Source organism: Halichoerus grypus, chromosome 1 (genome assembly GCF_964656455.1).
Source record: "Halichoerus grypus chromosome 1, mHalGry1.hap1.1, whole genome shotgun sequence".
Taxonomy (NCBI): domain Eukaryota; kingdom Metazoa; phylum Chordata; class Mammalia; order Carnivora; family Phocidae; genus Halichoerus; species Halichoerus grypus.
Window position 1 is genome coordinate 156,843,732 of NC_135712.1, and position 22,987 is coordinate 156,866,718.

General features: G+C 35.6%; 1 long non-coding RNA gene across 1 annotated transcript in view; it reads left to right on the forward strand.

Moving 5' to 3' along the window:
• The window catches only part of LOC144380004 (uncharacterized), a 70,406-nt gene that overhangs the window by 40,148 nt on the left and 7,271 nt on the right, over window positions 1-22,987 (forward strand). The window lies entirely within an intron of this gene.

A 22,987-nucleotide genomic window follows, 5' to 3' on the forward strand; every position in this document is an offset into this window, starting at 1 on the left:
TTACAGATGGGTAAACTGAGGTACAGAGAGGATAAACTAACCTGTTGGTAAGTGGCAGAGCCAGGACCTGGACCCAGCTGTTTGAATCCAGTCTGTGATATTAACCATTATGCTAAATCACTTTATGTGATATCGGGAAGAATATGGCCCATGAAAAAATAAAACTTTTACATTTTCTTTCTTATTTTTTAGTCCCTGTGGATTACTTAGGATTCAGTGTTTAAGACTGAAGAACCCAAAATACAGTGGCTTAAACTTTGTGAGAGAAATTTATTTCTTACATAAAAGAGGACACGAGGTGGGCAGTGCAGGGCTGATATGGCAACGCCATAGTCATTGTGTCTGGACCCACTATCTGTTTCATCAGCCTTGTGAGTGTATTTCATTCCTGAGATCACTTCCTATACTAGGATGGCAGCTGGAACTCCAGCCACTGTGTCTGTCTTACAGGCCAGAAGGGAGATGAATAGTGAAAAAAGAAAAAAATGGACCACTTCTATCAGATTCAGCTTTCTTTAAACAAAGCCCCACTAATACTTTTGCTCTCGTTTCATTATTTAGAATTCAGTCATATGGCCATACAGGCTGGGAATTGTGGTCTTTTGTTCTGGATAACAGCATAACTAGACAATGATTTCTGTTACTTAGAAAGGGAGAATGGATATTGGGTAAGTATCCAGCAGCCTGCGAGACACCATCCTTGGTATCCACATCCTTTCCTACTGGTCTTTTACACTGATTTTATCAGAACATTTTGGACTGAAAATTCATTTTTTTAAAAATATTTATCTATTTGGGAGGGCCAGAGATGGAGGGAAAGGGAGAGAGTGGGAGCGTGAGTGGCGGAGGGGCGGAGGGAAAGGGAGAAGCGGACTCTCCACTGAGCTGGGAACCCAATGCTGGAGCTCCATCCCAGGACCCTGGGATCATGACCTGAGCCGAAGGCAGATGCTTAACTGACTGAGCCACCCAGGTGCCCTGGACTGAAAATTTAAATAACAGACACAGGTGAGGAGAAGGATTGAAAAAGAGTAGAATGGGGATTTGGGGGGCACTCATAGCATATGGTGAGAGTAACACAAAAAGCAAATTGTGGCGGGCACAAGTCATAATTGCTGTAGTTTTCCTTTAGAGTAAAACTCTTCCATAAAGTGACTAGTGAAGTCTGATTATATATTCACATAAAATATGTTATTAACAGGTTAATAAAAAGCAGTACTTTTTTTTGTACTGTTATGTTAATCACCATACATTACATCATTAGTTTTTGATGTAGTGTTCCATGATTCATTGTGTGTGGTTAATACCCAGTGCTCCATTCAACACATGCCCTCTTTAATACCCATCACCAGGCTAACCCATCCTCCTACCCCCCTCCCCTCTAGAACCCTCAGTTTGTTTCTCAGAGTCCATTGTCTCTCATGGTTCGTCCGCCCTCCGATTTCCCCCTCTTCATTTTTCTCTTCCTGCTATCTTCTTTTTTTTTTTTTTTAACATATATTGTGTTATTTGTTTCGGAGGTACAGGTCTGTGATTCAACAGTCTTACACACTTCACAGCACTCACCATAGCACATACCCTCCCCAATGTCTATCACCCAGCCGCCCCATCCCTCCCACCCCCCACCACTCCAGCAACCCTCAGTTTGTTTCCTGAGATTAAGAATTCCTCATATCAGTGAGGTCATACGATACATGTCTTTCTCTGATTGACTTGTTTCACTCAGCATAATACCTTCCAGTTCCATCCACGTTGTTGCAAATGGCAAGATTTCATTCCTTTTGATGGCTGCATAATATTCCATTGTGTGTGTATATATATATATATATATATATATATATATATATATATATATACCACAACTTCTTTATCCATTCATCTGTTGATGGACATCTTGGCTCTTTCCATAGTTTGGCTATTGTGGACATTGCTAAGCAGTGTTTTTTAATTGGGCTTCTTGTCCCTACATGGGAAGGGAGTGGATGAAAAACTTATCACTTTGTGTCATTTATTTAGGTATGTAAGAGAAGATTGATTATTGAACTGAGAGAGTTCTAAATGATCAGAGGGAAGTTCCTTTCTAATTCTCCCTCTCTCTTGTCCACCCCCCTTTAAAGAGTGGAAGACATGCTATGTCTGATTTCACATGGAGTTATGGGTGTTTTATTATACAGAAAAAGAAAAACAAAGTATTTTGGAGGAAAAACATTTCATTGGAAAAGTTTTGTTCCCCCCCCCCAACTGAAGGTAGTAGTAAGCTTCTGATCGTTACTTAAGTTTATTTCTTGTTTTATTTACAGCTTGGATCTCTTTATTGCTTTTGGTAATACATAAAAAGTTTTCATGAAAGTAGAGAATATTTTGCATGAAAGACATTTAAAAAACAATATATGAAACTAAATGTCATGATCCATATTCTTATTTCCCTGTAAGACAGTGTGCTTTGGAATACAGGGTAGCTATAGTAAAGTCTTATTTATTTTCAGGGGAGATTAAGTACACCTACTTTTTTCTAAAGATGGCCTAAGTATGAATATTTATATGACTTTGTCATTTATACACACTCTATCAACTATCACATTTTAGATGACTTAAGTTTTCAATAAGTGACCTGAGGATTTGAATTAGAATGAGAAAACCTTCTACATCTTTATTTCAAGAGTGTATTAGGAACAAATTCTGACCTTAAGGGTCAAAGGTACTGGATGGATGATCATGGATTTAACAAGGAATTCTTTTCTGTCTCCTCTTTTCTATTGTGTTTTTTTTTGTTGCTGCACAATTAGTAAACCCAGTTTACTAGTGTTATTGATGTTCTTTGTTTTGTTTTGTTGCTTGTGGAAACCTGATTAGAGCTTTTGAGAGTGAATTTTCAGTCAGAAATGATTTATTTTGTGTATCTAAGCTGGATTCCAGCTGTTTGAGGTTTTTCTCTTAGAAGTCTAGGTTTCATAGAGCATCTAGATTGAAAAGGCAGTTCTGGTTAGATGCCTCTCCTAGTCTTTCTTTTTTTTTTTTTAAGATTTTATTTATTTGACAGAGAGAGACACAGCGAGAGAGGGAACACAAGGAAGGGGAGTGGGAGAGGGAGAAACAGGCTTCCCGCCGAGCAGGGAGCCCGATGTGGGGCTCGATCCCAGGACCCTGAGACCATGACCTGAGCCAAAGGCAGATGCTTAACAACAGAGCCACCCAGGCCCCCCTTTCCTAGTCTTTCTTAAGCAGTTTAAATTCTTTGTTTTTCTAAGTTTCGAAGAATTTTACTTAGATTTTCATGTTAAAAATCGGTATTTAAGCTTCAATTTGTTACACTGATAGAATTATAGATTCCAAAATTTGCTTGTAAAAATGGCTAGTTTTTTATTTTGTTATGTTATGTTAATCACCATTATGTCATTAGTTTTTGATGTAGTGTTCCATGATTCATTGTTCGCATATAACACCCAGTGCTCCATTCAGTACGTGCCCTCTTTAATACTCATCACCAGGCTAACCCATCCCTCCACCCCCCTCCCCTCTTGAACCCTCAGTTTGTTTCTCAGAGTCCATAGTCTCTCATGGTTCGTCTCCCCCTCTGATTTTCCCCCCTTCATTTTTCCCTTCCTACTATCTTCTTCTTTTTTTTAACATGTAATGTATTATTTGTTTCAGAGGTACAGGTCTGTGATTCAACAGTCTTACACAATTCACAGCACTCACCATAGCACATACCCTCCCCAATGTCTATCACCCAGCCAAAAAATGGCTAGTTTTAAGGAAGGAAGGGTTTTTTTAAATTACTTGTGCTTTTCTAATTTCAATTAATCAAATCAGAATTCACTCCAAGAAAAGTGCCACAGTATATATCAAAAGAACATTTCCTTAGTGCTTCTGATTCAGAAATTATAACCTCTAATAATGTGAAGAGACAAACTTCTATTCATATTTACCATATGATTTATCATACCCGAATTTTTTGCATGAATTCTTGCCTTCTTATTTTTTTCACCAAAATGTAAGCAGTTTCAAACATATAGTTTTGACTTACATGACTTGTCAGACTCTTCTGTAAAGAAGATATGCAGAGTTGCATATCTTCCTTCATAATGCTACAAATGTTAAAAGTTCTACACAATAACATTTTCTGGAAAGGTATTGGCCATCATTATTCTTAAGACTACAGATTTCTGTTGACTTTCAAAAGTTGTTGGTTTTTTTTGGATAAGCTTTCAGTTTTATCATATTCAGATCATACATACCTGAGAGAGCATCTGTAAAAATCTCAATTCTGTTTTTATGTGAAGTCCCAGTTATAATATACTTCTCATGACACTATATCAGGTTACTTATCAGCTTACTTTTTAGAAAGGTCATTTGTGATTGTTTCCTTGTTGACTATAATCCTTAGAAGAAAAGCCCCCCTTGAAAATTATATACCAGCACTAAAAATATATGTCTGTAATCATAATCTTACTGGGTTCAATTGATCAATAACCACCCCCTGAACTACCGTATGGTCACATTAACTTAGTATGGATTTCTATGAGGTTTTCATGGTTCTAATATCAATGAAGAGAAGAAAGTTGTATCTCACATTCTATTATCACAGTATTAATTTTAATCTTTAGAAAGTCACTTAACATATGCAGGCTGTCGTTACTTTTGTGATTATGTAGAAGTTCATTGTTCTGTATGGTAGCCACCAGCCACATACAGCTCTTGAGCACTTGAAATGGGGCTAGTCCAAATTTAGTGTGCTATAAGTATAAAGCACACACTAGATTTTGAAGACTTAGTGCAGAAAAAGGTGTAAATATCTCACTAATAATTCTTTTATGTTGATTATTTGTTGATATGATATATCTTAGATATATTGGGTTATGTAAAATATATTATTGAAATTAATTTCTCATCTTTCACTTTTCTTTTTAATATATGGCCATTAGCAGATTTAAAATTATATACACATAGCTTGCATTATATTTCTGTTGGACAGTGATACTTTAGCAGATATAAGACTAGAGATGATCTCTATGGATCCTTCTGTTCCCAGCATTGTGGTGATTCTGATTGATGTCCTGATTGACTATGGAGCTGTCATTTTATTTTTGATTGTTATGATATTGCTGTCTCTATTGAGGACTTTTACAGTATGTTACTTTGGAATGTAGAGCTCTTGGAAAATCCTTTCTGTTTCTCAGGGCATAAACCAAACTTCTTCGCTTTGGAGAATTTCACCTTTAAACTTTTTATTATGCCTAAATTTTCTCATTTCTGAAGTTGGATCTTTCTACCTGGTAAGCTGTTATCATGCCTTTCTTCATCATTTTATTGTTAAAAACCTCACATTTATTGATTTTATCTAGTGATCGCATTTTTCCATCCAAAACTTTTGACTTCTCAGAGTTTGAGTTCTGTCTTCATTAGGTCTAGAATGGATAATAGAATGAATGAATATAGGATTTAGAGTGAAAAGTCTTAGATTCTAATTCTGGTTCCTCATCTAATAACTTACTAACTTAACAATCCTAGACAAGACAATTGTCTTCCTAAACCTCAATCTTTTTATCTGTAAAATGGATATTATGAGGCTCAAATAAAACATTATGTAAATATTGTTACCACTTACCCATGTTCTTATTCAGAAATATTTTCCTTTTAACCTTCTTGACAGCATTCGACTTCAAGGGTACTGTCCTTTCCTAGTGTCCTTTATTCCTTGCTATTTACTCCTATTATTATTTTAGGTCTTCTCTTTCTCTCATCCATTGATATTTGTGTTTCCACGATCTTTAGTCCTTCTAAGAAACTATGGTTATAAAGGAAAAATAGAGCAAATATCTTATTGCTCACAAAATGAAAGCATCACTTGGGATTTGCATGTAGATTTTTAATAGCCGAGATCATAGATTGAGAGAAAAGTTCCAAATACCACGAGTGGAGGAAGGGAGAGCACCACATACTGAAGAATACAAGACCCTAGGTGAAGGGAGAACCCAACACATACTGAATACTTATCATGTGCCAGGCACTGCTCTTGATAGATGATTTTATGTTACCTCATTTTATTTCATGTTCACTACAATTTTTTAAGGGAGTTTTGTTTTTTCCTCCTATCTTATAGAGAAAGGAACTTCGGGCCAGGCCATTAAGTAACTTGCTTTCAAGTAATTCAAGTCTCTCCTTATTGTTTATCTGCATTCCCCCCCACCCCAGACCATTGTTTGGTAAGCACTATTTACTTTGGGTGTTTGAGTTCTATGCTAACAATGTAGATAGAGTTGGTCTCCAGTGTACTAGTGAAACTAAATGAAATTTGAGTGTTTTTAAACAAGGATACCAGATACGATATTTATGAAATGAATTTTGTACTGTTTTGGGAAACATAGATCTCTAGACCGGTTTTTAGAGTGGGTGGAAGGAGGGTGGTGGTAATTCAGAAGGCCTTCCTTTCCCGAGTTAAAAATGCCAACAGAACTTTCAGGTCTGAAAGCTGCTCAACACTCAAAGTGAAACCCTCTCAGTGTCTGGTTTTCTTTCCCACATTCCCTTAGGACCTGGCTCTCACTCTTCAGCCAGCTACTTCCGTTACGGGTAGGCAAAGCTAAAATGGTAATTGTAAATTTGTGAATTATGCTGTGCCTTTGAGGGCTAACTCCAGAATCACTTGAAATGTCTTCACAAATGTGGCTTATAACAATCTGCGTGCTTCCCTCAAAGCCTTCCTCTCTGTCCATGCTTTTCTGCTTATTAGCTCCCTCGTGTTCTACCCCATACATGTCTCTTAGGTTCCACCAGTCCATTCTTCCCTCCTGACTTGCTGACTTCGTTTTTGGAACGGCCAAAAGATGCCGGATACTTTGTGCTTTCGAAGTCTTATGGCAAATGTGCTCTATGGACTCCAGTGTAGAATTTGTGGCAGGAATGAATGGACTCTTGAGAAAGAAATACCGTATTTTCAAGTCCATGTTCTCATACTAAAGAAGGCCGGACAAGACATTTATAAAATATGATTTCTAAGTGCACAGGTTTCTAAAGAAATCTTTTTTCCCTTAAGGAGAAAAGAGGCATCTGTTGTATTGCTAGAACAAATAACCCTTAACCTCTTTCTTCTTCATTTTCTCTTTCATTTACATGAATGAATATTTGAGAAGCTCTTATCTCCACGTTCAGACCTCTACAATTTTTCTACTTAAAAAAGAAAGTTATGTGAAGTGTTATTATTACATTGGGTAATTTTATTTCAAACTAAATACCAGAATATTATAATTCTTTTATCCTACTGTGTGATTGTCTTTTGTACTTTCACTTAATTCTCCCTCCTCTTTAGCCTCTTGGAATTTTGCCTCTGAAGCTTGAATTTCCTTCCCTTTCTTCTACAAAAATGAGATGCAGAACAAGGCATGGCTTGAAGTCAAAGTAAATTCCCATCTTTAAGTTCTAGCAACCGATACAGGCTCCTTAAGGCCAAAGCCTGCCTATTAGCCACTTGGCTGTTGGGTGACTATATGTTCTAGGAAAGGGTACTGGACTAACTCTAAGAATGTGGAGTGTTGATATACTGTTACCAAAAATTAAAAAAAAAAAAAAAACACTCTGTGTATTAAGTATTTGTCTGGCAGGATACTGAAAACCTAAAATATAGCCCACACATACAAACTTGTTGGAAGACAAAATACATTTTTCACCAAGTTAGAGTCTCATAGTGAGAAAAGCCAAGCTAGTTTGGATTTTAAAGTTTTCCTCCCATTTTCCCCTACTACCAAGCTCCACAGGGCCCCCTAATCATGTAGCACTGAAAAGAAAGTACTTTCTGCATTTTTAAATACTGTTACTGCTTTTGACTCCCCAGCATCTCAGTTTACATATGCGAGGGAAAATAAAAAAACTATAAGGAACAGACATTAGCTAGGATGGTATTTAGGAGGGAATTAAGATGTAATTAGAATTACTTAGGTGTGCCCATACATCAGTTTTGCCATCTTTAAAGCAGAACATAGGTAATCCTAAAACTGTGTGTGTACATAAATCTTGTCAGCTTTTTAATATATTCTTAAACATTTCCCAGTGGAGGTTTGTTAAATGTTCTGAGGTATTTTCTTGCTAAATATTAGATTATATACACATTAAATACTCTACAATATTTTCCTGTAAAATGTTGCACATGAATGTTTCACCTTTCAAAACTGGTAAAAGCAAGAGTATGTTGCAGAAAGTCAGCTTATAAAAAATGTAGATGGTACTGTAAGCGGTATACCCTGGTTATTTGCTATAGTACTTAATTCAACAGAGCTCAGATAATTTCCACATATGGAAATATGATGGACTAATACAGAAATAGATAAGCCCTTGAAGGTAAAATATGATTTTGACCATTTGACTATTTAGTTGGTATTAGTTTTTTTACTTTGGGTAGAGTGTTAATTATACAATATTTTTTCTACTTAGAACAAAGAAGGTATCTTCAGTGGTCTCTAGAATATGTTCCAGTGCACCTCATACAAATTTGGTATTGATTTGGTTTTTTACTTTGGTTTTACTTCGAAACCTAGAATCAAACTGGGACTGTATCAGGTTTGAGCAAATCATAAAAATTTGTGGATAATTTGCATCAGAATTTTTAAGTTTTGCAGAATCTGAAGGACCGTTCAATTCAGTCCTTTCATTTTATACTTGGAGAAACTAAGGCTGAGAATCTCAGTATGTTTCTGTTTAAGGTTTTGTAACTGTTTAGTCAAAGAGCCAGAACTAAAAATGAGAATCTCAGACTCTGGCTTATCATAAATTAATTATGGAGTCTAAACTGGGAGAAGAATGTCCACTAGAAAGAAAAGAGTTAACCTCTCACTATAGCAGAACATATATATCTCTCGACCTATTTGTAGATGAACCAGTCATTTCTGTCGAAATTCATGATAACCTTAAGACCATTCTAAGTCATTAATGTTGTTGGCTCCAGTAAGTGAAACACTGCTCAAGTGAGAATAGCTGTTTTTCCTTTCTCTTGCATTTCTAAATTATCAATGCCACATGATTGATATCTCAGAAATACCTTCCAGATGGCTTTACTGTTTGTTTACTGAACTGTGTTGCAAAACTGCTTGTTCCTCATTCAGGCTGGTCAGATAGGGTTGGTTTTTGTTTTTGAGGTAAAGAAGACTGTTTGCATATAAATTCATTGTGTTTTGTGTGTGTGTTAAAAAAAAAAACTTCATTTTTCCAAGTAGTTTGATGAATTAAAACCTTTTTATTTTACTTTTTTATCTGTGTAGAATTTTACTTTTAATAAAGCTTGGGGGAAAGTAAAACATCCCTTTCTAAAGTTTCTCAAAAAATAGCAGGGTATCCCTGCAAACAGTCCCTTTTTCTTCCCTCCATTACTCAACTCAATCCCCCCAAAATATTTGCAGAAGTGGAGTTCTAAGGCTGGTAAGAGCCATCAAACTTAGGATTTCCCATGAGATCCTCTTAGAAGGGATTAAGAAGACTTCAGGAGCCCCTTCTCCTCCACACCCTCCCCTAGTGCTCCATCTTTTCTGTCTTTTGTCACTCATTTCCCTCCCTGAGGTTGATTTGCTGGTTTTGTCATCTTAAAATTATAATGCCTAAAGGATGATAAATTCTGTGTTCAGTGAGTAGTTTTGAGATTTTTATAACTCTTTAATTGCAGGCATTTAATCCTGTGTTTAGAAAGCTATGTGTTACGATGCTCAAACCCTCTGGCGCTTTCCCTGTCTCCTCCCAAAAGACCACCAACAAAACCCCAGGCAATGACAATGTATTGAGCACCTTCTCTGTTTCAGACCTAACTCTATGTCCTACAGCAGTGCTCTTACGGGAAGTCATACTATGTGATTTTACATTTGAGGAAACGGAAGCCCTCTGAGGTCAAGTGATTTAGTCATTAGTCTCTACAAGTTCTCTTGTGCATTCAGTTTTGCAGTCACTTCCTACCCTTACCCCATCCCTGGTACCAGGGAAATGCCGATCTGCTTCCTGTCACTATAAATGAGATTCTTTCCCTAGAATTTCATATAAGTAGAATCACACAGTATACAGTGTTGGGTCTGGCTTCTCCTCCACATTTTTTTGAGATTCATCTGTTCTGTTGAGTATATCACCAGTTCGTTTTTTTTCACTGCTGAGTAATGTTCCCTTATATGCCACAGTTTACGCATTCATATGTCTGTGGAATCCTTTCCAGGTCCAGTCAACTTTTCATTTGACAGTTTATGTCATATGTATTGTCCCAGATTTGTAAATAATTAGGTTATAACGTGATTATATCTTTGTATCTTTGGAGGGAGGGCTGTAATGTTGGACCTTTTAGATAATGGTGTTAATGTCCTGGCAGATGCTGTCCAATTTCCTCTTGCTATTCGTGGCTCGATCTTTCAACTTAGGGTTTAAGCTGATGAGTTTGACATGGGTAGGGATTATTACATTTTCTTTATAGTCCTCCCACTACTGAGGACAGGAACTACCATACACTCACCTTTGTAGTTTGTAACTTCACAGTAATAACAGAAGCAGTAGTAATAGGTGATATTGAGCACTTAGTATAATAATTATATGAAGTTGGTGCTATTTTTTGCATTTTACCTGTAAACAGACACAGGATTTATACAACTTGCTTGTCTGATTCTGTAGCCCTCCCCTTTTAACTCTGCTGCCTCAGTGCTTAATAATTGTGGGACAAACAAATGAATGTGTAGAAGAATAAGGATTGCTTCATAGTTCTCTGGATATGGTGTTAGTTACACAAAAGTATATAACTTCGTCTGAAATGACTCATTGGTAGTCTTAGTTTTCATCATCCTTCCCTGTTCCCACAATAAATGATGTGACTTTATTAATCATATACACACAGAGCAATATCTAGAACTCCATTATGGTTGCCAGAAATGAGGTTACTCTCTGAGGCAGAGACAGTCTAGATGAATTCCTACTTGGATGGTGACAAGCAAGTAATCGGTCTTCATTATGTTAAAGCACTGAGATTTTTTTGGCTTGTTTACTGCAACAGCTAGTGTTAATGACCTTGATTTTATTTATTTATTTTTTTAAAGATTTTATTTACTTATTTGACAGAGAGAGAGAGAAAGAGATCACAAGCAAGCAGACAGGCAGGCAGAGGGAGAGGGAGAAGCAGGCTCCCTGCTGAGCACAGAGCCCGATGCGAGGCTCGATCCCAGGACTCTGGGATCATGACCTGAGCCGAAGGCAGACGCCCAACTGACTGAGCCACCCAGGCGCCCCATGACCTTGATTTTATAGTGTCATTAAGTTTCATACTTTATGTCTGTATTTAGTTGTGGTTTTGAAAGGAGTTATTATTTTTAAACTAATTTGTTAATCTATCAAAAGATATTAAAAATCTGTCTTAAAGATGATGTGTGGTTTAATCTATTATCTTAAAGAACAATATAAGTTTTTAGATGGCTTTAATATCTGTTGCTTTCAACAGAATTCAGTTTGTAAGTTGACATGTTACAAAGTTTAAACAAATATTACTAAATTAGATTAATTTAGAAGTAAATAATGAGATGAGATTCAGTAGTAGGTCCTGAAAACTCCACTTGGAATATCATTGTTAAACACAAATCTGGTCATGTCATTCTTGTGGAGCATAGGGCCTTTTGCCTTATAGGTAAATTTCAAACTCAATTTGGGGTGGTCTGGCCTGTGCCAGTCTCCCTCCACTCTGCTTCCTTGTCTCCAGGCTCCAGTTACATTAAACTTCCTCAGTTCCCAAAATACTCAATGTTCTCTTTTCTCTAAATCTTATAGATACTGTCTCTCCCTGCTTTCTTCTTCCCCTTCTTCCTTTACATACCACCTTAAATATGGCATTTTTCTGGCTAGCCTTCCATGACAAAGCCAAGGTCAGGCACCCTTCCTTTGTGCTCCTATAAACACTGTGTCCCTTATATTGATACACTTTCTGTAATATTGTAGCACTTTTCACTTATATGTATACCCCACTGGATGGTGAACTTCTGGAAAACAGGGAAAATAGCTATTCCCAGCACTTGGCAACCTGCCTGGTACATAGTCAACTCAGAGTAAATATTTGTGAAATATTGAATGTGTGAATAAGTGAATGAATGATGAATGAGTGTGAATAATGCCCCAATCTACAAACTTTATGGTCTTACTTTTTTTACTCAGGTACAGATCCTAGTAAATTAACAAGCTAACTATATCAGCGTCCCAGTCCTGCCTTTTAGACTTGATAGTTTTACATTACAGTCACTTACATTGCATTTGAGGTATTTAAAATAGCTCTAGGGGCACCTGGCTGGTTCAATCTATAGAGCATGCAACTCTTGATCTCAGGGTCATGATTTCAAACCCCATGTTGGGTATTGAGCCTACTTAAAAAAAAAAAAAAAATTAAAAAAAGATGAGCGACTCATATTTTAGACTTACTTATGCATATTTATGTCTATATAAATTCATGCCAAATTATCAGTATAAAAAATTAATACAAATTGATATTAAGGACAATCATTGGAAGTTGTTAATAAGTGTCAGGGTAGCTAATTTAAACATATACAAACTTCTGGGCACCTGGGTGGCTCAGTCAGCTATGCATCTGCCTTTGGCTCAGGTGTTGATCCCGGAGTCATGGAATCGAGCCCCAGGTCAGGCTCCCTCCTCAGCAGGGAGTCTGCTTCTCCCTCCCCCTCTGCCCCTTTCCATTGCTCGTGCTCTCTCTCTCTCTTTCTCTCAAAATAAATAAAATCTTTTTTAAAAAGTTTCTCAAAAAATATACACAAATTTCTTTAGAAACTGAATGTGAAAAACCCCCAAACTCTAGAATTGCTGTTAAAAAAAAGAATCCAAAAAAGTTGGTACCCAATTAGAAATATATGAAGTATGATGTTATCAGTTACTACACAGATAAAAATTTCTCTCTTTCAACATATATCTTTTGAGTGACTAATATGTTATGCATTGCTGTAGGCACTTGGGATACATAATTGAACAATGTTAACTTCCTGAATGCTTTAATAAATAGGAAAAAATGGAGCCTAGAACACATACATACACACACGTTTATGCATATATGTAAAATACTAATTAGTATGTTTTAGATAAGCCTATTTCTGAAACCAATACCAAAAGATTTTAGGATTATTTAAAGTGAGATATTAAAGTTACTGTGAAAAAAACTAAATGATGGTAGGATTTGGGAGGAAAGGGGGAATTGTGCTTTGAATTTCCTTAAATGTAATAAACAAATACAATTGATCTTCAAGAATAATATACCTGGCCCGTATGGTAGACTGTGTTATTGTTCAGAAACCTTTGCTGCTCCTCCCTATCCTATTGGCCTCATGCCAGGCCTTAGCTTTGCCTTGACTAATAAAATAAAAGTGGAAATGATTTATGTTTACTTATGAGCAGAAGTTTTGAGTCAGAACATAGTGTCCTATATTCTCTTTTCTTCTCTGCTCTGACAACCAGCAGATCTGATAGATGCTTCTTCCTCACCCTAACGTCTGAAATAAAAATGACCTATAAGATGAGCCATTGCCAACCCTTGTTTGACATGTAACATGAGCAAGAAAAAAAAATGTTGAAAGCCATTGAAATTTTATTACGGCAACATAACCTCACCCAGTGGTTGTCCAACTTGAGCATGCATTAGAATCACGTGAAGATTCTGTTAAAAGGCGATTGTACAGGTTTTACACTGTTGGGCCCCTTAGAGTTTCTGAATTCAGTAGGTCTGGGGTGGGGACCAAGAATTTGCATTTCTCACAAGTTACCATCAGATGCTGAGGTGCTTCAGAGCCCGCACTTTGAGAACTCACCTTTCCTGATACAGCCCGTGAATTCATATTCCTGGATACTCTAATTACTTAATAAATATTACAGCAACAAAATGCGGAATATTTCCCAACTTCATTAATAAAGAAGTAAACTCTGTAAAATGCTCCTTTGATTTGTGGAATATGGACACACAAAATGTCGTAAGAAACCCTAAATTTGGTAGAGTGGATTAGATAACCATGGAAATTACTATCATATTAGTCAGATTCAAATAAAAGGTGCTAAAAATATACAAAGAGCAAAGGGAATTTGAGAAAGAAACAGTCACATCTGATTGTGGGAGAAAATGCCATCCTGATGGACTTAGTAGGAATTCTCTCAAAAAAGGAGGGTAGTTAAAGAGGTCATTGCATATGGAAGGACCACGGATGACCAAAATGAGAGAGGTGAGAAAGTGTGAAATGCATCTGAACGTAACACTAATAGAGTTCGCTACTGAGAGACAGATAAAGGAGAGTCTCTTTCAGAAGTCCAGTTTCTAACTTGGTCTGTAATGAAACACAGTGAAGCTTCAGTTCAGTACTGTTTTTTGTATTCATGTTTACATTGAGGTGCTTTGGGAGTTTTTGTTGCTAAAGGTGGCAAATTAATACCAAGGGTAGGCCTTATGATTGTCCAGGAAGTCCTGGAGAGACTGCTGTGAATAATAGCTATTGTCGAAGAGGAAGTGGGTGAGAGAGGCCAGCATGGAGTCTTGACCAAAGGACACTCCCCAGTACGTCAGGTTTAGCTAGGAGACATGTGGAAGTGAGGAAATGGAAATTGGTTCCATGCGCTTCAGTCCTGTGTAAAGTCTTTGCATAGAACTAGTTGGAAGAGCATTGCTCTCTGTGTTCACATGTTTTGTGGTTTCTTTTCTATGGCCCAAGGTCCCACTGCTTCTCTGTGGTATTTCTCCTCCACAGGGAGACCTCAGCAGGCAGAAAGGGAGTTGACTGGGATGTAGAATGATTTTAGTGTTGTGTGAGGGTGTCTAGGAACAAACTGTTTTCAGGGAGATCACTTAACCTCTTTGGGCCTTGGTTTCTTAATTTGTAAAATATAATTCTCTCAGGTTCCAGTATTCCATTTTTCTAATACTTTCGGCCAACAAAATTCCGGTATGTGTTAACTTGCCCAATTTCTATTATACATACCACAAATTAAGTTCATAATCTTTGAGATGCATGAAGTACGCTGCAGTATTTGAAATAAATGTATTTCTTTTAGAGTTAGGATACTCTGTAGTGCTCAATCAGAAAATAGTTTTCTAAAAGCTTCCAAAATTTTGTTTTTACTCCATTACCTATAGATGGCGTATTTTATTTTTAGATTTGAACTTTGATACTGAATAAGCATAAACTTATGAAAAAGCATGGCCTAATGTTATAGTTTCAAATAGCTGCTTATTTTGTTCAGTATGAAAACCAATTGCCATTATTATTTTAATGACATAGATACCAACATGCATTTGAAAACAAATTAATGTTGATTCAAAGATTCTGTATAATTGAAAACATTTGTTTTAATCTTTTACAACCATTATGGGAGGGAGAAAAAATGAAAATACTTGCCAGTCTTGAAGTCTTTAAAAAATGGATTGGTTCAGAATTGTGGTTATAATTCTGTTTAATGTAAATAATTTGTGGCTATTGCAATGCCATGATCTTAAGGAACTTGCAAAGTTTTTCCTTGGATTTACATAAAACACCATTTTGATCTTAAATTTGCCTTTTGCCTCTAGTTAATTTGTCAGGTCTAAACACATGCCATTTCCTCAGCAACTGCAAACAGGCCTTTCATGTTAGGTCCAATACAACTCAAATCTACTCCTTTTACAAGTATTTTAAAGCTTGACTAGTATTGCTATTACTGTTTCATTTTGGGAGGGAAATTCATCCTAATTAGCATTTCTTTTAGAAACATTCTGTAGGTGATTCTTGGTTCATATTTAGGACACACCAGAAAAAGTGCACAATAATCATCTGGGGACTTACAAACACACTTGATTACCCGTAACTGCTGCCTGCTTCAGTAACGTCCCTTAGGTTCTTGAGAACAAAGCTAAACACCAATGTTCCATTCCATATGAAATAAAGTACTGTAAAATATTTGCCAGAATCAAAAATAACATTTTTGATGCTCTTGGAGAATTCACTTATATTTAAAGAAATCCAATTGAAAATTAGTTTGAAGATATATAATGTGTTCATGAAGCAAAGAAAATAATCGTCCTCAAATTTCTTGATTTGTTGCTATTCCGACTTCAGATTTTTGTGTGAGGTTCTTAAGATAGGAACATAACATTAGTTATTTTGCTTTCTCATATACAGTGCCATATGCAGACTGAAACTGAGCTCTCTCAGTCTATTAGTGAAATAATATTAGATCTAAGAGAAAAAGTCTCTTGTGTGTATGTAAGCAATGAATGTATTTTAATTGAGCACCCCAAGTTCTGAGTAGTAAATTGAAATTGTTGATTTAAGCTATTGGAGCATGCTATGTGATTAAGACAGTGAAGTGTTTTTTTTGTTTGTTTGTTTTTTTAAACAAAACGAAAACAAAAAGCTGGAATTAATTCCATGTCGATCTTTTTTTGTTATTCTTATGATAAACAGGTGTCAACCAAAATTCTATAGTTGTTGATCAAGTTTCAGTTACTAATTTATAACTGAGTACTTAGATGAGTTTCTACACTTGAAAATGGATTAGGAAAATTAATTAGAAAAAGTGGTTTATTCTTTTATGTGAGTTTTCAAAACAAAATAAGAAAAATTTAACTTTAAGTTGAGTTCAACAAAGATGATGCAGATGGCCTCAAGAGCAGCCTAATCCCAGAACTTGCACATCCCTTGTGGAAACATTGACATTTTCATTAACATTAGGAAACCACCAAATACATTAATCCTGTCCAACTCTGCTGAATGGGCTAGACTTGGCATATATCTAGCCAGAAAAGGGAGCCAGAGAAATAAGAATATACCAGGGCTGCTCAGTCTCTAACATAAATATATTAATCAACTTATGGATATACTATAACCTTCTTTTTTTAGAAGTCAACTAGATTCAGGAATATGTCATTTTCAATGCTGTATTGGTTTAGGATATATGATTTTAAGATCTTCCAATGCTGTACTAAAACTTTTTTTTTTTTTGAGAGAGAGAGAGAGAGAGAACGCATGAGAGTGTGCATGAGCGGGGGCGGGGGTGGGGTGGCTGGGAGGGGCAGAGGGCCAGAGAGAATTTTAAGCAGGCTCCATGATGACCCTGATGACCCAAGCTGAAATCAAGAGTTGGATGCTTAACCCACTGAGCCACCCAGGGTGCCCAAGTGTATTAAAACATTTCAGTAAAATCATGGACTTTTTCTTTCATTTAAAAAAAAAACTATATAAAATTGCATGAGTTTTCTTTATAATAAATACAACAATGAGTCACAAATTTGAAGCATTTAAATAGGCATTCTGGTTCCTTTTTTAACTTTCACATTAAACTTTTCAGTCATATTCACTCCAAATATATTTATGTTTTTAATACCAGTAATAATTAGACAAATCAAAACTTTGATTTTGATTCAGCTATTATCTGTAACTATTATTTATAATTAACTTTATATGTCATTCTTTTTATACCTTCTATATGCCTGAACTTTAAGCATTTTCTGTTTTAAATAATTTTGTTCACATATAATAATGTAACTTGTTTTTGATACTGAGTGACTTAGGTGATTACAATATAATCAACAGAATAGAATATTTTAAGGCTTATCAATGTACTCAACTATTTTAAATCTAATTCATCTCTATTTACTGCCAGTCTTTTAGCATCGTTAATTATGGTTTTGCATGTACTGCTTTTCTCAAATCAAATAATTTAAGAAGATAAATGAAGAAAAAGACTGGACAAAGAAATTTGAAGCTGAATTATAAATATAAAGCACGGTAGAGTAATTAAACTCTTGAGAAGCACTACTGATACAAGAAATTTTGTGTCATAACTTGTAGTCAAGGTTTATACCTTATAACCTTTTAGTCAAGGTTATTTTTATTCTTATGAGAAACAAACACAGAGCTTTGCATATACCTTTTTTTTAATGGTCAGAGATGGCATATAATTTATCTTTCCCTTCCTCAAGAAATAAGCAATACAGTGTTTTCTGTGTATTAGCTGCCCAATAAAGAAATGACTGTTGAGCGAATAAAGATAGATGATGTAATATTTAATCAATATTTGAGTTTCCTTTTAATCAATTCAGTGATTAAAAATGGACAGAACTCTGAAATTGATACTTAATGCATGTTTCTTTCTTTCTTTCTTTTTTTAATCCTTGTAGTCACCTAATTATCCATGTTGATTGGGGATATAGTTTCTGAAAATCTTAATCTAAACTATCTACTTTAGTTAGTAATTTTACAAAACTTTTACAACAGTGAAGTTGACTACTTTGAGTTTACATTCTCTGCCATTGTGGGGGTGAAATAGAGATGAATAATTTGCACTGTTTAATCTGTTCCTAAGTACTCAAGTATTGATGTTTTAAATGAAACTACACAATATATAAATATATACTTGTAAAAATTTTTTTAGTAGTATATAAATAGAGAGTAAAAGGTTATGTTCTTTTCATGCATCTTAACCCATTCGACTTCATTAGGTAGCCTACTATCAAGGGTTTCAGATATTTCTTTTTGACCACTTTTTCATATGTATATAAACAACATTTTTACGTTTTCTCATTAATTATATTTCAGCATTGATATTTAATATAGATAATAATGTAACATTTAATCATTATTGAGATTATATCTATAGAATTCCTTCTTTTATTTGATGGTGTTTCTTATCAGGTCTTTCTATAGCAGACTAATCCAATAGTTGGTCTTGTAATCTTAAAGTTAAAAAAGAAAAGGTTCCCTTTGAACCTTTGCAGGAATAAGTTCCACATCAGTAAGTATTACAAAACAATAAGCAAATGTAATAATATTAGTAGCAGGCCAGTAATCTCAAGGCAAATTCAGGGGGGTTTTTTGTATGGTTTTTAAAAAATTTTTTTATTCTCGATGGTGAGATCAATTTTTTGTTTATGTTACTAGTGACAGAATAATTCATTCTATTTTTCTATTGTGATTTCTAATAACACTAGCAGTAAATAAAATGATAAAATAATTGGTAGAATTTCAGAATTAGAAGACATTCAGTCAGTCAGTTATGAAGGTAATTTACTTCCAGGCTCTTGTTTAACAGACAACAAAATTGAACCCTAAAGTTAAATGATTTACTCCAGGTTGGTAGTGAAGTTATGACTGTGAATCATTCAAATCAAGAGTCTTTTCCACTGTAGCATGCACTGCCTTCAAGAAATATTTTAAAGATTTATTGAGTACTACATCTTTTATATTCCATTATGTTTACCAAATAAAAAAAGTGGGAAACAAAATAGTTTTCATTGTTTTCAGCTTAATAGAGACCATAATGATATAGCACATGTACATATCAGATTTTATGTTGGTGTCAAATGGTGGGGTGTTCTTAAAGATTTCATAACTGTATAGAATGATAGGAATGAACATCAGCTGTAATTAAAAGTCTAATATGACGATATTTACTTGTGGGAATTTAATGCAATGTAGCTAAGATTAACAACATTTCAAATGTCAGTAAATGTGTTTTTAAGGGAAAACATGCAAAAAATGATAAATCACCTCACAGAGCTACAAACTCTTCAAAAAATGGTTTACTAGTGACATCTGCTGGTGTAATTTGGTAATAAAAATAAAAGTATCTCCTGGAAATAATTTCATGGAAATTAAGCGTGAGACAAAGAATCTTTGTGGGCAAATTGTTTTGTTTTTTTTTAACTATCATTTACACTTACAATTTAAAAAAAAATTGTGTTTGTGGGTTGCCCCTCTCATTGGCATTTGACCAAGTATATTATTCTAATAACAGTATGAAACTTTATACTTTCTTCTCCACCGTGTATAATTCCAGCCTGAACCTCTCTAATAAGTTGTGTATCACCTAAGTTGTTTGATATGGTGCTGCACTTTTTCCTCCTCCTCTTTCCTGAACCTTGCACATAACCTTGCAAATGTAGAGATTCAGTAACTACGATTGACTCTTACTAGATATTTATGCCATTTATAGGCTAACTAATAGAAAAGTCTGTGTGTACATGAGTTATAGGCATTATATTTATGCACGCTCAAAAATAAAAATGAGACTTTGTATTAGAGAACAATTTCTTTAGGAAGAGAAATGACTTTGTTTTTTGTTTTTTTCCTATGGAACAGATTTTCTGCACTATAAAATAATAGAGAAATAAAATACACTCAGTCCCTGGGTATTTTCTCTATTGGCACTTATTTCCTAGATGATTGTACTGTGGATTTAAGTTCTACTTATAGATGAATCACCCCTCTTCCTTGACCCCCAAACCTGTACAGCAGCCACTTGTTTCATTAACATTTCCATTTGTAGGTAACAGTCATCTCAAACTTACCATGTCCGAAATAAAACTGATTTTCTCCTCAAACCTGTTCTTCCCGTAGTCTTCCTCACTTCAGTAAACGGACGTTTTATCCTTTTGCTTGCTCAAATCAAAAATATTTTAATAATTTGTAAATTTTCTCTTTCTCTTGTACCATCAAGGAATTCCACCAACTCTATTTTTGAAATACCTTTGGAGTCTTACCACTTTTCTCTACCTCTACCACTTAATGACCTAGTCAAGCCACAATCGTCTTTCCCCTCCTAATTCACCTCTTTGCTGGTTTTTTTTTTTTTTTAAAGATTTTATTCATTTGAGAGACAGAGAGAGACAGAGCACAAACAGAGGGAGAGGCAGAAGCAGACTCCCCGCTGAGCTGGGAGCTGGGGCTCCATCCCAGGACCTGAGATCATGACCTGAGCTGAAGGCAGACGCTTAACCGCCTGAGCCACCCAGGCACCCCTCGCCTCTTTGCTGTTAACCTTGCCTTCCTGTGGTTTGTTTTCCAATGAGCAACCAAAGATTATCTTAAAATTTAAGACAGGTCTTTGCCACTCTTCTGCTGAGGTTTTGTTTTGGTTTTTTTTTTACCATGCCTAAAGGGCCCTACCAAGAACTTTGGACCACTCCTTCCCTCCTCCACTGTGACTGTGACCTCCTTTCCTACCACGGCTTCCCTCCCCTCTTTTGTTCCAGCTACAGTAATCTACTTTGCTGTTCTCCTTCAGTGCCACGAAAACTCCTAGTCAGGAGCTTTGTGCTTGCTCTTCCTTCAATCAGATACTCTTCCCTCCATCCTGTAAGGCTTCTGATCACATCATCAAATTTCACCTTCTTGGAGAGGCCCTTCTGGATTACACTACCTAAGATAAGAAGGCCCGACCACATCTGTTTCTCCTCTTCCCCTGCGTCGTGTTTTGCCATAGCACTTATCACCACCAGATATATTTACTTGTTTTCCTCGTACCTTTCCCTGGCCCAGAATGTCACCTGTATGGAAACAGAGATTCTGTATTGTCCGCTGTTACCTCCTTAGATCTGAAACTAGTGCTTACACCTAGTAGGCATTCAGTCAGTATTTGTTGAGGAAATCAGTGAGCCTTAAGACGTGAATGTAGAAAGTAATTTGATTTGCATTATAATAACTGGATCTGTTAAATAGTGAGGCCCCTTCTAATGGGGTCTGTTCTGTATAAATCTTTCTGTGCATACCATACTTTTTACATTTAACTCAGATTACGATAGTGTTTCATAGTTAGGCTAAGGCTCAGACAATACTCTTGGTATCAAAATGCAGGGCGATATTATTATTTTAAAGATTCTTTTTAGGGGAATAATTACTTTTTTGTTCTTTTGACATAGACATCTGACCCTCAATTACATTAACAGACCTTATACACATGAATGGAAAGAAGAATAGCCCCTTTTGAATTCAGGCTAAGACTTTATCAATATGAAGTGCTTCCCACAGGGTTCTGCTGAAAGAACCAAACTTCCATCATAATGAAATTGCAAATTCATTTGTACATGCCCTTTTTTATTTGAAAGCTACTTTTTGATGTTTGGTCTGCAATTAGATTTATTGTTTAAGGTCACAAATATGCAATCCTGACTAGACCAAGTTGTCAGAATCCTTTATCTATTCAGCATTGCACAAAGATAAATGGCTATCTCTTAACAATAGCATACCAAAGCCAAAATTTGTTCCCACTTGTATATAATCTTTAATCAATCTGCTGCTTTCTGTTTTCCAGTCAGTAGACGCCTAGCCTAACCCGCTCACCACCCCACCTATGTAGAAATTGCCCAATTATGGGTTTTAAATTACTGAGAAACACTTCAGATGGAAAAAAGATAAGTTTAAGAATGTTAACGCTATAATTTTCTCATGCATATTTTTAGCTTAACATATGAATTCTTTTGCCTTTACCCTCATTCTGTGTGGGGTGAGTAATTATGTAGTATGTTAGCTAAATTCTGTGATTACATTTCTCACTGTTAACATGATCGCAAAGTAGATCATGTTTCTTAATTAAAATGAATTCTTAAGTGTTTTAAAAGATCTATGCACACGAATTAAATTCTTTTCTGAGATTCTGTGTGTCCCCCAGTAAAAATATCTACATTTAGACTTGTTCAGAAGGACTTCTTATATTTTTATGCATTTCCTTTGTGACCTTTCATATAAAAGGTATACTGAGAGAGTTGCCCAATTAGATTTGAGGCTGTACTTTTTATCCAAGAATATCCAGTGTCTAAAATTAACATACATTTGAGCATCATTGTATCACCAATCTCTATAGTTTCTCCAAAGGATTCTGATACTAGATATACAACAATTCTTTAGTAACTTGATCATACTTATAAAGCAGGCCATTAAGACTAGTATAGTAATGTCCCCATTTTAAAATCTTGTTTAAATATTTTTTGCAGATCTGAGAATCTTTTTTTAATTGTCATGCAGTTTGAACCTTCCCCCAGTTAAAAGGAATACACTATTTCAGAAGGAGGTATAAGAGAAAACCACAGTTTTTAAGTCAGAGGAACTTTTTTTTCCTGAATTCCGACTATTATTTATTTTGTGACCTCTTGGAAGTTGCCCGTTTTGGGGGAGGGGGCCTCTGCCCAGCTATAGAATAGAGAAATACTTATTCATAGAGGTGTGATATAATTAAATGAGACAACACATATAAAGTG